This window comes from Lepidochelys kempii, chromosome 9 (assembly GCF_965140285.1).
Source record: "Lepidochelys kempii isolate rLepKem1 chromosome 9, rLepKem1.hap1, whole genome shotgun sequence".
Taxonomy (NCBI): domain Eukaryota; kingdom Metazoa; phylum Chordata; order Testudines; family Cheloniidae; genus Lepidochelys; species Lepidochelys kempii.
Window position 1 is genome coordinate 96,523,498 of NC_136388.1, and position 18,620 is coordinate 96,542,117.

The 18,620-nt window shown below is 40.4% G+C and overlaps 1 protein-coding gene across 9 annotated transcripts in view; it reads left to right on the forward strand.

Moving 5' to 3' along the window:
- The window catches only part of FGF13 (fibroblast growth factor 13), a 350,687-nt gene that overhangs the window by 158,028 nt on the left and 174,039 nt on the right, over positions 1 to 18,620 (forward strand). The window contains exon 1 of one of the 9 annotated variants that reach the window (XM_073358432.2): positions 1,362 to 1,386. The exons of the other annotated variants lie outside the window; for them this stretch is intronic. The gene's annotated coding sequence lies outside the window, so the exon portion shown is untranslated. Of the gene's footprint in view, positions 1 to 1,361; positions 1,387 to 18,620 lie in introns of those variants that run through there. 9 annotated transcript variants of the gene reach the window in all.

Sequence of the window (18,620 nt, forward strand, 5' to 3'; positions counted from 1 at the left end):
CAAGCGAGATGTGAAGGAATTTGGAATTGATCCTGACCAATGGGAAATTTTGGCAAATGATTGTAACAAGTGGCGCCATCATCTCCATCAGGTCATCAAAGTCCATGACAGGAGCTGGCTCCTACAGCTTGAAGAGAAAAGATCTCATAGGAAGCAAGCAGCTCTCAACCAAGATACATACATTTGCAACAACAGCCAAAGATCATGCAGTTCTCGGCTTGGACTGTTCAGTCACATGAGATATTGCAAACCATCTACATCATAGGCTGCAATTCCCACCATCTTTTGTAGACGAAAGGATGTCAGCTAAATATCCCAGGACAAGCAAACATCAAGAATAAAAAACCATTCATGTTTTAGAAAAAGGTGTGATTGTGAAAGAAATGTAGGGTATGTTATCAGAGCAATTAATCAAGGAAAGTGGGCTCTGCCAATCCCCATCCTCTTGCAAGAAAGCCTGTTTGTGCTCTTAAACTTCAGAGGGAAATGTGTGTAGTTGGAAATAGTTTGAACTTTTATTTCTTAAACGTTGAAATGACAAACACTGCTGTAAAATGCAGACTTGCAAATACAGTAGCTAAAAGTAATGCTCCTAATATAGCTCATAATCTCATTGCTATGTAAATTGTAAAATGCTTTTTGTACCAACATGGACTCCAATGACCTTGCTAAACTAAACTGATGTAAGAAACCATTTCTGTATAGAATATTTATATTAGTATGGAATTAGTTATGTACTGGCAGTGCATAAGCAAAACCTTGCCCAGCTCAGGAAGACAAGAAAAATTATTGCTCCAAAAAATTGTCATGTAGAATCAACAACTTAAGCACTTTGGAAAGTTGTTTAATTTTTAAGACTGTTTTGAGAATTAGAATCTTTTAAATAAAGAACAGGAGCATTTGAATTTTTTGAAAACAGAATTTCATTTCCTGTCAAACTCTGATGAAATTGAAAAAACAGCTCAGAGAATGGACTGAGTAAAAAGAACTTCCAAAGCTAGTTTTAACTCTCATACTTTCCTGCCACAAGACAGACAAAGGCAATTCAGGAAATGTCGCATATTAGTTAATGAACTACATATTAATAAGATGAAGAGGATCCTAAAGAGGAGTCATGGACCCAATGACAGAATGATAGCAACCGACTTGAATCTAGACAAGCCTGAAAGAGGTGTGTTTTCTTATAATTTCATGAAAATAGGAAGGAGGAAGGTATAAAAGACTCTGAAGTGAGCACTCCCGCCAACACCCACCCACCCCGCTACTTTGTTTAGACAGGAAGCACTCCAAAGCTCATCCCATCTGTCTCTACAAGCAAGCTGCCGCAGACAAGAAAAACAGAAAGGTCTCAAGAAGAAAACCTTCCCAAAACTTCAACATGGATTGGTGAGAGGAAGTTAACTAAACACTGCCAACAGATTAGATTTAAACCTTTGTGGTGATTTTATTGAGATATGAAAATGCTGTTGTAACATAGGTTACTACATTTCTCCTGTTAATCACCAGATGGTTAGACCATATGTTACTGGGGAGAAGAGAGGGGCTAAACATTGGTAAACAGAGAAATAATGGAATTTAATTGTATTTAAGATTCTTAATATTGGTTAATTGGCCTGGCTGAAGACTGCTCCTTGCATGGCTTCTTCTAAATAACTAATTTAAATATTTTCTTCAGTTTCATAGGATTTAGTTAAGATTGCTTACCTTCTCCAATTACAAACTGTTTTGTTATTTATTAGTAACCAACATGATCCACTTGCCCTGAAACTGTTTGTGTGTAGGCAAAATTATTTAAGTAACTAATAAGATACTAAACCAAATTCACAGTAATGCTGTGAACAACGCAATGTACTAAATGCATAATGCATCACAACGCAAGGTTGTAATCTCTGTTAAAGTCTTCAGAGAGACAGAGAGAGTCAGATGAGATTGTAACAGAAGCCACCAATTTATCACTTGTATTTGTCTTGTTTTGTTTAATGTTTCCTTTTCCTTTCTTTAATAATAATAATAAGAAGAAGAATAATTAATGTAGTCCTATTTCAGAGTAGCAGCTGTGTTAGTCTGTATTCGCAAAAAGAAAAGGAGTACTTGTGGCACCTTAGAGACTAACCAATTTATTTGAGCATAAGCTTTCGTGAGCTACAGCTCACTTCATCGGATGCATTAATGTAGTCATAGTTAATCATTCTGATTATTTCTAAATTTCTACAATAACATTACTTGGCATCCAACTATTTAAAATTCCCCCCTTCTGCCCCACACAAGGTAACAAAAATCCAACTCAGTCTGTTACATAAAATTGCTTTTAAAAGTCAGCAAAAGTTGGAGACAAATGGACTGGTACAAACTGAATTGTTTAGGTTGAAAGAACAATTAACATATGGGCCCATTTCTAGATTCTTTCAACACATCATATCATCCTGTGTCTTCATGGCACATGATGTAACCTCACACACTTGTTAAAATCATTTTAGAATATGTTTTTTGTTTTATTTTATGAAATACTTGCAGTTTTAGGGAAGTACTTTAGGAGTTGGACCCTCCAGAGGTTACCTCCCTTGCTAATATTTATATACAGCATCCGTGGTAGCAACCAACTGCAGTAGAAAGTGGTTTTATTCCGTATACAGCGTGAAATCTAGAATCCTAAAATGTTTTATCATTGTTCCACTTGCTGATCTCAAAAGAATAAGGTGCTAATGGTTTTGTTGTTGTTTGACACTATGCCAAGGCTTTACTAAGATGATGTACCAAAGTATATTTTCAATACTCTCTGTTGCTTTTACTTAATGCTTTGACCTGCAGTGACTCTATGCAAACAAAAACAACGAGGAGTCCGGTGGGACCTTAAAGACTAACAGATTTATTTGGGCATAAGTGTTCGTGGGTAAAAAACCCACATGCATCTGAAGAAGTGGGTTTTTTACCCAGGAATGCTTATGCCCAAATAAATCCCTTAGTCTTTAAGGTGCCACCAGACTCCTCGTTGTTTTTGTGGATACAGACTAACACGGCTACCCCCAGGATACTTGGTATGAAAACAAAAGCAATCAACTATTCTGAATTACACAAGTTTCATTGGACAAAGAAAAAGATTTTGAACTAGGATATAGTCACAATTTTGATTGACAGGAACTGGAATTCTTTAGAAAGGAATATTATAATTTAGTAAACTCTGTAGGGATTCTGTTGGGTTTCTTTAAGTCTCTATAAACCAAATTGGAACCATCAATGTTTGTTGAGTGTGAAGGGAAAGTGACCAGCTCATTAACAGAGTGTTTGTAAAATAAGAATAGATTTTAAAAAATTGGGTATGTTTTAGAGCTTATATTTGGGGAATTTGAATTTGACTTTTTCCTATAGAATACTCCACGTGGCTTCAGTAAACATAGGGTATTCGATTTTGGGAATACATTTACTGTGAGAACTGGTCTTGAGAAGATGATTTAAATATGGAGGCCTACATCTTAACCTCCACTCTGTAACATTTGCGTCACACTCTCACAGAAGGGCTGGGTGCGGGGAGGGAGGGAAAGCTGGGAATTTCTCTCATGTAGTGTAAAGTTGGGTTAGCTGTCTCTGTGCCACTTGCTCCTGTCCAGCAGTGATCCTGGAACAGTGCCGAGGGGGCCATTCCTGATTGTGCAAGTTAAAACAGCCCTAAGGTGGCTCTGACGGGTACTGGGATTGAACCAGCCTCTGTCTACTCTGAGGATCGGCAAGGTGAAAGCCTGCAGAAAACCACCACTGGCCACCCCCACCCTTACAGGTGCACCAAGAGCATTTATCTGGGGGCACCTGAGCATCTGGCTTGGCTTTCAAGAGCACTGAAGAGATGCTGCTTGTATTGATTTGTTTACTGCGGCATTATAGAAACACTGCCACCGAAGCGCTATTGTGTTCAAACGGCTGTTTTACTGAGTGATTCCTAGAGTTCGCTTTGAACTGGTTTTGTAAATTTTATGATACATCTCCCATCATAACTCTGTCTCAGTCGGTTTGCATATTACAAAGAGATTGTCATAATAAAGGCGATCATGAGCAACACAGGCGTCTTCTATCATAAAGCGGAAAATTGCTTTAACAGAGAGCTTTACAATGGAGCGGCATGGAGTGAGTTTCTTCCTGTCTATGCAGCAGAATAGTGATAAACATCTAGCAAGGCATGTGATTAGGGCATCAGTTCTCAACCAGGGGTCCAGGCCCCGTGGGGGGCCATGAGCAAGATTTCAGGGGGGTCTGCCAAGCAGGGCCAGTAATAGCCCTGGGGCCCAGGGCAGAAAGCCAAAGCCATGCTGCACAGTGATGAAGCCTGGGGCCCCGAGCCCTGCCACCTGGGTCTGACGCCAAAGCCTGAGCAACTTAGCTTCAAGAACCCCTGATCTTAGCTGGGGTCTCTAGGCACTAAACAACAATTGTAATATTAAATAATGTGGAAGCAGAAGTGTTAGCACATGCTCGATGTGTACACATGAATACACGTGTGTATCTGCATGTAAGTGTGGGAGTCCGTTTCTACAGATTTATTTATATAGGTATCTGGACAGGTGTGCATTTCTGTGGTGGTGCTCTAAGGATTTGTATTTGGGCATCAGGAGTGGGCCTTTAATGGACCCTTTGCAGCTGTGATAATGTGTGGTCCTCATTCCATACCTAAAATTACAATAACTTTAGTGAACAAAAACCATGGAGCTGGTTACAAAAAATGGGAAGAGGGCAGGGAAATCATGAAAACCTTTGTGAAATTTCATTTTTTTTTTAAATTACCCTCTTTGACTATTTTTCTGCCAGCTCTAGCGTCCTATAACAAATAAAACCTGAACTTCGCATAATGCATCCGTCAAAACAATAAATATTCCTGTTTGGGCCGCGCAGGGAAAATGAGCACGTGAGAGAGGGTGGGGAAGAGCAAGTGACAGAGGGAGGGGAGTGGATGAAGTGAGTGGGGGCAGGGCCTTGGGAAAGGGTGGGGAGTGGGAGGGGCCTCAGGGAAGGGGTGGGGCAGTGGGCGGGGCAAGAGTGTTTGGTTTTCTGGAATTAGAAAGTTGGCAACCCTATTGCTGCCCCTCACTTTCATATACAGAAAAACCAGTTGTTGTGGCCCAGGTGGAGTTTTGATAGCATGAGGGGGAGGCGAGGCGAGGCTCCGAAAGAAAGGTTGAGAACCTCTGGATTAGGGGATACTGTTGTTGTGGTAACTGTTGTGAAGAGGACATGGGCAGAGTTTAAAGAAAACAAATCTTGTTGCCTGTGCTAAATTGTGTGTGTTCGGACCCTGTTCATACCAAGCTGGGCTGACCCTAAGTGCAGAAATAGATTTTGAGGTGATAAGAAAGTAAACCGTGAGCAATCAGAGTTGTGTGAACACTATTCTGGAATCTGTGTACTATGGCAACTTCTGTAAGGGCAGGGACTCAATGACTCCTCATTGCACAGACTCATTAATACTCCAAGTAAACAGGAGCGTGGTCAAACTGTAGCAGCCAAGTAAGGAAAGGACATTGATAAAGTGCAGAGAGTTCAGAAAAGGGGATGCTAAAATGATTAAGAGGTTAGAAGGTGAACCCTTGGGAAGAAGCTTTAGAAAGGAGGTGATACAAAAGGGAGATGCTGAGCCAGACTGCACATGGCATAGTCACAAGAAACGTAATGGCCTGAAGTTAGAAAAATGTCTTGTGTTTGCAAATCTTTTCATTCCCGTGCTGATTTTTCAATTAATTTCTAAGGAAAGCTTCAAAGCGAGGGCACAGTCCTGCCTTATGGCACATCAGTCAGTTACAATCTTGGCAAAAGTAGAGCTCATGCAACTTCATCAAATGCTGCTAAATGTGCACTCCATGAACCTAATCTTTAACGAACAATTACCTTAGACAGATGTTAGCGCAGCAAACAATGGGCAGATATAGAGTTGTTTCCCTTTTCTGGAATATGGAACAGACTGATTTTCAGATTATTGTGCAGAAAGGCCGGTTAATATCCCCCTCCTCCCTTCCTGTTTGTTAGCTGGGAAGTTTTGCTTTTAAACATAAGGTATCTTAGGAAAATGCAAGTTCTTTTGTGCTGAGTGAACATGCCTTCTCGGAAGGAAAACACAGTGCTTGGTTTTGCTCAAGGCCTCATGCTTCATCTCTGGCTACAGGGATGCATTCATCTGTTTCAAGAACTGGATTTAATTATTCAAAAGCCAATGACTGGAACACATGTAAAGTTTTTCCACTTAAAGGCTAAATGCTGTCCTGATAAACACTGAAAGATTTTTCTTTTCACCTCAGAGTAGCATAATCCTCCTCTCCATCCTTTTTTTTACAGTGACAAGTGGTCTGGACCTTGCTCCAACGTCACAGTTGTTTAGTATTGTTTAGTATTTAGAATGCAACACATCTGTAATTTCTTTCCTATATATTCTCCTGCCTATGCTTTTAAACTGTCTTTGTCAGGCAGTATACAAGATAGTTTATCAATTTCATCTGTTTGCTTATGAATTGACATCCCACGCAACTCTTGTTTCCAGAACAATTTGTGTCTGAACAGAATTTCTCATTATCTGTTGGAATAACCTTTGTCTCTGTGAGCAAAGATAGAAGAAGAAAAAACATGTTTTAATGTTCTTTTGGACAAATGTTTTCAAGTCCTGGAAGAATCAAGGCTTTCTATCTCCTTATTTTGTGAGGCTGGTTTTTTTCCCCAGACAGTGCAAGCATCAGGCACTGCAGGTCTTGTCTGATACTGTGTGACAAAAGCAGCAGCACAACCTTCAAAGCAATACTGATGGTGGATGTGTTAACGAGAGCACCGTTTCCATCAGATTGGTTTAATGATTTAATGCAGCTGTGTTAACCTCATTATATTTCTGAATTAATGATTTAGGAGGAAGTTTGTTATCTGTTAAGCAACAACCTATTTACAATATAGTAAGATACCATGATATACTGGAATGTGAATCAATTTCACATCAGTCTGCACCATCCCCTCTAACAATAAAGCAGTCCGATAGCAGCAGGTGGATGTGAAAATAAGTCCAAATCACTAATGTGCCAGTTCTGGACCCATAGTTTGTGCAATTGTTTTAGATTAAGTCTCCCTATTTCCTTTTTAATTTTAATAGGACTTGTATGAAGCATTTGAACAAATGTAGCGCAGGCCTCATTGCTTTGTTGGAGTTGGAGTTTGGGCCCTGATTCTCTCCTCTGGGCCCGGTTCCCCAGAGGACAACATCTCCCACAATGCAATCTGAAGTTCCCACTGCCCAGGCTTTGTGGCGCATTGTGAGTCACAGGACTCTGGGTGTATTATGGCAAATGTTGTTGGGGCAGGAAGCTTGGCCATAGGGGAAAATGGGGGCATTAAGTTCCCAAACTATAACCTCCATGAGACCATGCACCGCTATGGGAAAATGCAGTTTAATATTGGACTGACTCAAAATGAAGCATTTCAGGTCAGGTCAGTTAACCAAAAGGAAACATTTTGACTTGGAAATGTTAAAACATTTTGACATTTTTGATCCAAATGAAATATTTTGACATTTCTACATCTATGTTTTTCAGAATTTACATTCTGCGAGCAACTGTGAAATTATAACTTTTCCTCCTGATTTGGGAGGAAAATAAATGCTGAAATGTCAGAACTTCCTGGAGGAGGGAAATTCTGAATTTTGCTCAGATTGGTTCATAAGCAAGTTTAGGCTGAAACTAAACCTTAGGCTTGAGATACATCACTGCTGCTGTGTGGCTGGCAATGCTTTCATCCTCACTGCATCCTCCTTAACAAGAGTAGCCAGAGGATTCTCCAAATGTTCATTCTTCTGTTATTGTGGAGGTTAAATAAATTAAATAGCACATAGCTAACCAAACATCTGTTTTTTGTTAGCGTTGGCACAGAGGGTGAATTTTGTTTAAAGATATGATGCATCTTTTGCCCATTGGAACATATTGTAGTAGGTGATGTAAATCAACAGACATAAAGGCTTGTCAGAGCGTGTGTATGTGCTCATTGGTTTCTGTGGTGTCTAGGACTAGCAGTATTGGATCAGAATTCATATTAGCAAATTTAATGCATGTCTTCGCTTGTCTGTGGACTGCACAAGCCTTTCTCCTTATCAGCCCATTTATCAATTCTATTTATGTTGAACAGCATTTTTGCTATCACTCTTGTTGCATTTTAAAATTGCAAAAAGGGGAATTTTAACTGCTTTTGATTCAAAAGTCATTTTATGATCTCCCCCCCCCCATCCCCAAACCCCAGGAAATGTATTTAGTTTGGTTGTATTTAGACCTATTTTTATTTTTAAAAAACCCTTGAATTTCATGTTTTGTATTTTGTTACAAATATTTCACACATTTTCTGTTTGGCTTTGACAGTGGAGCTTTTGCAGGCTCATAATTAATCACCATGAGGCACTACACAATCAATTAAAAGTCTGTCTCCTTCCTCAGGAAAAATTCCCCTGGTAGGTGCTGGTGAAACATTTATTCTAATGATGATACAGAGCAATCAATGAATGTGAATCTAGTTCCAAAGCCCTAATTATTTTTTTTATATTCTAGTGCGGATAATCTATCTGTTAGAAATACTTCAAAAAATTCTGACACTTTCACTGACATCTGCCAAGAAAACTTAAGTTGTGGGGCTAAGGGGGAAACCTGCTTTCAGAAAGGTTCATTTTGTAGCTCTTTCCATCCTCAAACAGCCTGTATCAAAATTGGCAGTAACACCTTGATCTGCCTAAAATAAAGAAATTAATTTGATCCGCGAATGCAGAACATCTGATCCATAATTTAAAAAGCAGGACTTAATCAGAATGGAGGGAGGAAAGCCTTAGGGTACTGTCAGTATGCTAGGCAGCAAGTCACTTGCCCAGGGTGCTTTTGTTGGTGACTGAGGATTCAGGTCACCTGAAGATGTTTCTCAGAACATGATCATCTCTTTTGGAAGGTGGGAAGTGAGTCACTTATACTCCCTCTAGGTGGGGGACTTCTGCTCTTCTTTATAATTCTAGACATGCTGCAAGTCCTGCCTTTAATTAACAAACATGGCAAGTTAGCCCTGCTCCCTGCTTCTGAGCTGCACATCTGAGCCTAGGGACTTGGGGATGATGTACTCACTCATGGCCAGATAGTACCTAGCTCTCAAAGGGGGACATGGGGAGGAAAGTTGGCAGAAGGGTTTGTGTACGTTGCCTTCTCCCACCCCTTTTGCATGGCCCATGTGAGGGTCAGGTGCAGTTGCAGTCCCTGCACTCAGGTGGGTGAAATTTACCCCTACACAGAGACCTGTGGGGAGGAGGAAGAGCCCATGCAGCTGGACTGGCATATGGGGGTGGCAAAGATGTGGGGGGGAGGGAATGCAGCACTCCATAACAGGGTGGAGTTGCAAACATGCTCTCCCTGTGTTCCACTCCCAATGCAAAGCTGTTCTTTAATACTGATTAGAGACAGGAGAGCATGAAAGAATGGGGCAGATAGATTCCTGCCTCTCTCGATCTTAGATCTTTTAGGAGTTCAAGAAGCAATGAAGATTATTCCAGCCAGCTGTGGTAATTTTAGAATAGTTGTTTCAAGGAAATCTATGCTGGTAATTTGTTGTTGTTGCCATGACCTTTGTTTGTTTGTTGTTTTTTAAAGACAAATTATTCAGTAGAAACCTCATCAACCCCAGCATTTCGGCCCTCTTTGTCACAGGCAGCACAGCACAGCAAGTCGTCTCCGTCTCCTGTGAAATCCTGCTAAATTTCTTAAGAGAAGAGCACCCGGGGGACGAGGCGCCCCACTGATGTTCTCCAACATCTTACGCTTGTCACAGAAGCAGAGTCAGTTTCACCAATGTGATTATAGCTGCCACTGTCAAGGAGGCAGATGCCTCTGTTAGGAAAATATCATATGCAGCCTGTCATCTGTGTTCTATAAATGGCACTGGACTGGTGTATGTAAAAGCCAAAATTTGTTTAGTTGCAAGTAGTTAAAAAAAACAAAAAAGCAAAAAAAAACCCACCACAAAATCTGACAAGGTAACAACATGGTTATCGGGAAATGTTGGTGTGTGTACTAAATGTACAGGGTGCAAATAAAAGGCAATCTTATATTCCCTTTTTTATCTCTCTCTTCCACATTCACTTGTCAGTCAGGTTCCCATCAACAGACCATAAATATTCATTTTTTTCCTGCAATAGTTTTCACCCAGTATTTGCTTTCTTCACATTCTAGCAGCAGCAAAATACTCTTAGCTGGAGCTGTGAATTTGACTGTACATGCCCTGGATAACCTGAAAATTATTGAATAAAATGGTTAATTTGTTTTTTATTTCCCCCTTAGGTATTGACTAGTGTTCACCAGTTCAGAGTTAAGTTAATTGGAATTTAGTTATTGATCGTTGTATTCCTACACCAGACTCTGACATTGTTATTTATTTTAGCATTCTAATTTATATTTTAGCAACATTAAGAAAATTGACCAAAAAGTTTTAGGAGCAATAATCTTTTCAGAAACTAAGCCTTTGAAAATTAATTTTCTGTTCAGTTTAATTTCATGGATGCACAGTTTTCATTATGTTTTGGCTAACTATTGCAACAAGTGTTTTGTTTAAAAAAAAAATGCACTACAGTGAATCCTGTAAGTGGATGATTAATTGTAACAGCTTGTCCTAACGGTAAGGAAGATGTAATATGAAACAGTTAATTAAAAATGAAAATGAATTAAGAAGGTTTAGACAAATAGGCAGAACTAAAGGAAGAATAGCCAAGCTATATTCAGCCTTGAATGATGCAGAAACTGATCAATCATACAAGTAGGGTGACCAGATGTCCCGATTTTATACGGACAGTCCCAATATTTGGGGCTTTTTCTTATACAGGCCCTTATTACCCCCCACCCCCGTCCTGATTTTCACACTTGCTATCTGGTCACCCTAAGTACAAGAGAAGTAAGAATTAGAATTCCTAGCTCCTATAGAAGAAGGTACCTGAACAGACATACTCCAAGTGGCTGATTCCAGCATCTCCCACCATCAAGGTGCCTGTAATCTATTGTCGAAATCCCATAGAGCTTGTAGGCTGTAGTATATGGTAAATAAGCTTCTGGCTCAACTGTTTGAGAGCCATTGGATTAACTTAATCATAGCCGATATCAACTATTGCCAGCAGGAGAGTGAGTTTGTGGGGGGTGGGGGGGGGGTGGAGGGTGAGAAAACCTGGATTTGTGCTGGAAATGGCCCAACTTGATTATCACACACATTGTAAGGAGAGTGATCACTTTAAATAAGCTATTACCAGCAGGAGAGTGGGGTGGGAGGAGGTATTGTTTCATGGTCTCTGTGTATATAATGTCTTCTGCAGTTTCCACAGTATGCATCCGATGAAGTGAGCTGTAGCTCACGAAAGCTTATGCTCAAATAAATTGGTTAGTCTCTAAGGTGCCACAAGTACTCCTTTTCTTTTTGCGAATACAGACTAACACGGCTGTTACTCTGAAACCTACTTTTGAGTAGCAGGTTTACTCTGCTGGTTGCTAGTAGGTGTCTGATGAATATTTCAAACCCTATTCTATGCACATTCCAAAACATTTTATATAAAATAAATGGTTCTTAATGGGAGTTAAATGCTATGGAAATTTGAAATAAGTAAATTGTTGACAGTTTAAGACTATGAAGCAGTGGTTACCAAGCAAGAGAAGCAAAGAAAAGCGGGCAAGCCTGCTAATATTGCGGATAAATGATACTAAATCTGCAGAGATGTAAATAATATACTATGCTATCTTTATTTCAGACTTTAGTGTATTGTGAATTTGGCATAAGCACAGCTTCCATGCTGTACATAAACACTTTACCACCCCTCATTGTTTCTTTAGGCTCTATGCTAAGCAATGTTGCAGCGGTGTATACATATTCTGACTAATGCTTCAGGCACTTTGGATAACAGTTGTGTTTACTGAAAGCTGCAGGCTGCTACCTGGACACTACTGGAAGACCTCTAGGGCAACTAAAGGAAGTAAATAGGGAAATCTCTTTCACAGGTAAAAGGTGTGTTTTATAACAAAAAGTTATTTTGCTCATGGGTAAGGAGAAATTGCTGAGGTACTGCTTGGAAAAGTCACCAGACCAAAGCCAGAGGACCTTGTATTCCTATAGTTCCTTAGTGCAACATTGCTTTCTGTTCTCCATTTTCAAGGAATATGGAAGGGAGGCCTTAAAAATATTCAGAGCCTCGTCGGTCAGGACTAGATTTCAGAAGCTGACATGAATTTGGATTAAACGGGAACATTCTGTTGCATCAGTTGATTGGTAAAATTCCATTGAGATGTCTGTTACACCCCACTCTTTTCACATGTTTATAGCTTTTTGAATAATTCTGCTGTGAGGATCAATGCATGTACATCTGCACCTGACTTCAAGGCAATTGGGCCGGTGTACCTAAGGGCAAAACTGGATCTGGGGGCATAATCCAATCCTGTGTACAATGTGACCATATTAAGTTTCTGTGCAACCTTAACGATTTGCATTTCTTGTCTTCTGACTACTTCATATTAATCATGTGGGCTGGGATTCTCAAAGGGTCCCAAGGTAGTCAGGTGTCCACCACTTACTGAAAATCACTGGGTGTGCAGAGCCCACTCCCTTATATCCATTTGAAAATCACAGCTGTGATCCTCTTCCTTTAATTTTACTGTTGTTTTTTTTGTTTGTTTGAAAGAAAAAGGCATTTTCCAAATAAACAGCCAAGATTCTGTGAAAGGACCCAGTTCTGCCCCTCTGTACTCCCTCCATTCTGTTCACACACAGATGTTTAAAATGTTCTCCCTAGCAACTGCCTCTCCTTTACCCCACACAATAGACACTTAATCTAGATACTGTGCTGAAACTGAAGAGCTTAGTCGGATTCTATTAATGTGTGAAACTCAAAAAACTAATTGAGACACAGGTTTCAGTGTGGTCCTTTCAGGCATGGCTGGGGGAAGCTGGCTTTTGTCTCACCTGGTGGGGGATTCTGACTCTTGATGGTGAGGGTCCTACCAAATTCATGATCCATTTTGGTCAATCTCACGGTCATAGGATTTTGAAAATAATAAATTTCATGATTTCAGTTGTTTAAATCTGAAATTTCACAGAGTCCAAGGTTGGGGTCCTTTGTTGTCCAGTGTGTGGAAAGGCTTGTGGGGTCGTAACGGATTTAAAATATTTATCTGTTCTCTAACCTCCTCATCAATCCCATCCCCTGCAGTCACAAAACATTTGTCACTCAGTCACAGACAACTACAAGGCTATGTTGGCCTTGGCCAAATCTCTTTCAGCATTTCCTTTGCTCCACTTTGCCAACACAATTCTGACTGATCACCGACTCAAATGACTGCCAATTCAAATTATTTACAAGTTGGCTACATGCAATTTTTCACTCTCTGTGCAAACCAATACTATCTGGATTTGTCTAGAGCCAAGTTTTCAAAAGGAGCATCTACATTTTTTATTTCCAGTGTTTGCATAGACACATGATCTCTGTGTGCCCAGAGATGATGGTATGCACAATAGTATTTTCATGTACTCACTGGATGGTTAGCAGTCCAGCTATCCAAATTGGACATAGGTTTGCAAGTGTAAATTTGGATTCCGCCCTCCCACCCCATGATTAAATGCTTGCATGCACAAAATTGTACACCAAGTAAAGAGTTAAATTTCTAGACTGGATTTAGTCAAGCTTTCGGTTTTGTGGGTGACATTTTGCAGCCACGATTTTTTAAATTTAAGGCCAAAACCTAACCTTTTGGATCATAGAGTCCAAGGTTGGGGTCCTTTGTTGTCCAGTGTGTTGGCAAGATATTCACTTTCTCATGGTATTTTTTTTTACCCCGATATAACTTTTCACATCCATTTAATGAATTGCACGGCTGCTTATCTGTTCCTATTTGAGCCAAGACAATTAACACTTTCTGTGTTAAGGCAGTGGAGGAATGAGGCTGCCTTTCAGTATTGGTGAGGTATAGCGTGTGAGGGTAATGATATTCTCAAACTTTGTGTATATGATGTTATACACGGTGTTTTTGTTCAAAGAGAAATTTAGAATGTGAGGGTTAGTCCCAAAGTGGACCATTGTGGCTACTGTTTGACAGAGGAACAGCGTTCTGGGAAGTAGGAGAGTGGTAGAAGAAGGAAATCAGAACCTGGAAGACGTAACGGGGGTGCTAGTGAGCATATGAGGACATGATTGGGCCTTTCAACGTGACTAGAGAGGCTTTTGTCTTGTACTGGGTGAACTGTTAGGCAGTAAGAGAAGCCAGTCTGAAGAGGTTTCAGGGCAAACTAAAGGTTGGGAAGAGCTCTGTGCAGAGAGGAGATCCCTGACTCAAAGTTAAGGAGGCACTAGGAGAAGTTACTACATGCCCTTCCATTCAGAGTACAATGAATTTGCAATGAATGCCCTCCTCCGATGTACGACTGGCTTGCCTGGTTAGCGTCTGACAAAAGTCACCAAGTTACTACATGGTGGTGGTTGAAGGTTATTGATTTATAAAATAAGAAGATCACTCCTTGTTCTCTTATCTGCAGCACAGCGCTAGCCATTTCTCTCTCTTCCTCTTTTTAACCTGGAACCTTTTGTCTTTAGTATCGCAAAACCCTGGGTAGTCAGTTCTCTATCTGTGTATATGAGAACAACGAATTTAAAGTCACCCTTTCTAGTAAGGGTGTTGTAATTATGGTGAAGTTGCTTTGAAATTATACAATGGTTAAGCTTTTGGGTATCTGGAAATACCACTAATTCAGAAGTAGAAAGATTGCTGCATGACTGAGTATAATTACAGGGTAAATATCCTAGAATTAATATACCATGATTCTGAAAGTATATGTATTAAGATGAACTCCCAAGTAAATCAGACTGTTAATCCTCTACTTATATGATTTAGTGCTGATAGGATTGATTGATTTTTGAAAAGCAAAACCACAGTATGCTTACATTTCAATTTCAGTATAACTGCGCCATATAATAAGGGCATTGTAATCAGCGTGACTTCAGACAGGTTCCAAAATTATTTAAATGAGTACATAGAGGGAAAAGTAGTGTGAGGTACATCGGCTAATTCAAATTGGGGAGGATTTCTGAAGTTTCCTTCTGTTATTGCATGAACCTAAGCAAGGAGACAGTATTTTAGAGTGTTATGTCAGCCCTTGTCATGGACTCCTCTAAAGTGACATCTTCTTATATCTGATCTAAGGACTTTACACTTCATGAACTAGAGGAAAAAATGCAAGTTGGTTAATTTTTCAAATCATTTGAGGTGTGTTGGTCAGTCACACCATTGACAAGCTACCTGCTACACCAGGCGGGGTGGGGGAAGCTGTGTCTGCAGTGATTTGTGGTGCTCGGGGCATGCTAAAACGTGTAATTGACAATGTCGATACAAGGTTATTTGGGTCTACAAATGATTCACTCTTAAGATTTGTGTCAGAAGCACATGCAGACTTTTAATTGTCTTGCCAAACGAGGGGTAACAGACACTTGCTGCTTTTCAATGCAGTGGTAGCACACAGTGTTTCTTTCTGCAGCATACCTCTACTTTGCTTCTGCTGATATTGTCCTTTGTGCTTCCTTGTAAAAAGCTTTCCCAAGGCCATTCCTCCTGACAACTCTTTCTGTGCTGGCACTGAATCAAAAATCAGGTTTGTTGTGTTTCTTCCTTTTGTGAATCCATGCTAAGAAACTCAAAGGTGGAGGCGTACACTTATCCATTCTCGGATTAGTGTTTCCAGTCTCTTCCCCTTTTCTCAAGTTGATCTCACATCTTTAGCTGTTGAGAGCCACAGCAATCTAGATCCTCTCTGAAATCCCGTCTTCGATTAGCTTTTCTCCCAGTCCATCCTATGTTTCCCAAGAGATTAAACAAATACTTCCTTCAAAATTCCAAGACCGATACAATCCTACTTGACAGTTTTGTCAGCCTACATTGGCTTCTATTTTTTGATATGCTCTTCTGGAATGACCCTGATTTCCTTTGCTTCTTTTTTCTCTCTTCCCTAAGGAAATTGTTGCCTCCTTCACAGTCCCTGCACTGTAAGAAAATATCTCCTGACAATCACACTTCTCTCATTCTCTCAACTTCCCATTCAGCTTGAATCCTTTCTCTTAGCTTCAGAATGGGGCTATATTAGTATTCAGATTCCTATTACAGTTAATGTTACACTGCACAAGAGTGTTATAGTATGTTAATAATTAGTGGACTATAGCGCTCAGAGACACGCTTCCTTCCCAACTCATGGCCTTTGTCTCAGTAGCCCTGCCATCCATGTCTCTGCTCTTCTGACTTCCCCACGCTACAGTGATCTTCCCCCCCCCAACTGTGTTTCTTAATTACAAGTTAATTGTCGTATTTCATGCTACACTGAAACATTCTCTGAGCTGACCTTGCCACCCCAGGTTTTAGTCTCCCTTGTCTTCTGCTTTGGTGCTTGAGTCTTTCTCACTGACTCTCATAGAATCATAGGTCTGGAAGGGACCTCAAGAGGTCATCTAGGCTAGTCCCCTGCACTCTTGGCAGGACTGAGTATTATCTAGACCATCCCTGATAGGTGTTTGTCTAACCTGCTCTTCAAAATCTCCAATGATGGAGATTCCACCTCCTCCCTGGGCAATTTATTCCAGTGCTTAACTACCCTGACAGGAAGTTTTTCCTAATGTCCAACCTAAACCTCCCTTGCTGCAATTTAAGCCCATTGCTTCTTGTTCCATCCTCAGAGATTAAGAAAAACATTTTTTCTCCCTGATCCTTGTAACAAACTTTTACATAATTGAAAAACTGTTATCATATCTGTGACGCACTCTCTATGATTTTATAAAAATATGCTAATGAGCGTGAATATAATGTAACTGGAATATGCTTCTTGCAAAAGGTCTCTTGTACGGTATCATTACAAAGCTTATAATCTACTGAGTGTGGTAATCCTATCTGTATAAATATATCACTCTTGTATCTGAAACTAGAAATATAAAATATAACTCTGAGGGCCTATTGTAATTATGCAAAGTGTGGACCATTAGTGATGGTTTGGAATCTTGATGGCTCCCATTAACCAGGACAATTGTCTGTAGGTGGCTCTGTTTCACTTGTAAGTCTTCCTGTATACCTGTGTGCTGGCAAGTGAGTAATGAAGTCTTACACTAACATGTGACCATGTCACCTGAAGTGGAATCCATCTTTAACCTGATGCTTTCCATTGAGAAGGAGCGGGTGGGAACCCAGAGAGGGACAAAGGATTCCTGCCTTATGCAAAAAATATAGAAGTCGGTGGAACAGAACAAGGAGAGGCAGCAATCATGAGAAATCTCCTAGCTACCACCTGAGGTGGAACAAGGGCTGAACCAGGGGAAAGGATTGTGCCTAGACTAGGAAGGTGTCCAGTCTGTGAAAGAAACTTATTGAAACATCTCTAAGGGTGAGATTTTATCTGTATTCAGTTTTATTACTGTTTAGGCTTAGATTGCGTGTTTTATTTTATTTTGCTTGGTAATTCACTTTGTTCTGTCTGTTACTACTTGGAATCACTTAAATCCTACTTTCTGTATTTAATAAAATCACTTATTAATTAACCCAGAGTATGCATTAATACCTTGGGAGGGGGGAACAGCTGTGCATACCTCTCTATCAGTGGTATAGAGGTCGAACAATTTGAGGTAAAACAGATTTATTTAGGGTTTGGACCCCATTGGGAGTTGGGCATCTGAGTGTCAAAGACAAGCACGCTTCTGTAAGCTGCTTTCAGTTAAGCCTACAACTGTTAGGGGATGTGGTTCAGATCTGGGTCTGGGTTTGCAGCAGGCTCGTGGGTCTGGCTCTAACCAGGCAGAGCACTGAAGTCCTAAGCTGCCAGGGCAGGAAAGCAGGTGCAGAAGTAGTCTTGGCACATCGGGTGGCAATCCCAAGGGGGTTTCTGTGATCCAACCTGTCACAATATCTTTCCAGACTAAGCAAACCCAATTGGTTCAATTTTCGCTCCATAGGTCATGTTTTCTAGACCTTTGATCATTTTTGTCATTCTTCTCTGGACTCTCTAATTTGTCCATATCCTTCCTGCACAAAACTGGACACAATGCTCCAGTTGAGGCCTAATCAGTGTGGAATAGACCGGAAGAATTACTCCTCCTCATGTCTCGCTTACAACACTCCTGCTAATGCATCCCAGAAAGATGTTCACTTTTTTTGCAACAGTGTTACATTGTTGACTCATATTTAGCTTGTGGCCCACTATGACCCCCAGATCCCTTTCCACAGTGCTCCTTTCTAGGCACATTTTTTATGTGTGCAACTGATTGCTCCTTCCTAACTGGAGGACTTTGCATTTGTCCTTATTGAATTTCATCCTATTTACTTCAGACTACTTCTCCAGTTTGTCCAGATCATTTTGAATTTTAATCCTATCCTCCAAAGCACTTGCAACCTCTCCCAGCTTGGTATCGTCTGCAAACTTTATAAGTGTACTCTCTTTGCCATTATCTAAATCATTGATGAAGATACTGAACAGAACCAGACCCAGAACTGACCCCTGTGGGACCCCACTCATTATGTCATTCCAGCATGACTGTGAACCATTGATAACTTCTTTCTGGGAACGGTTTTCCAGCTGGTTTTGCACCCAGCTTTTAGTAG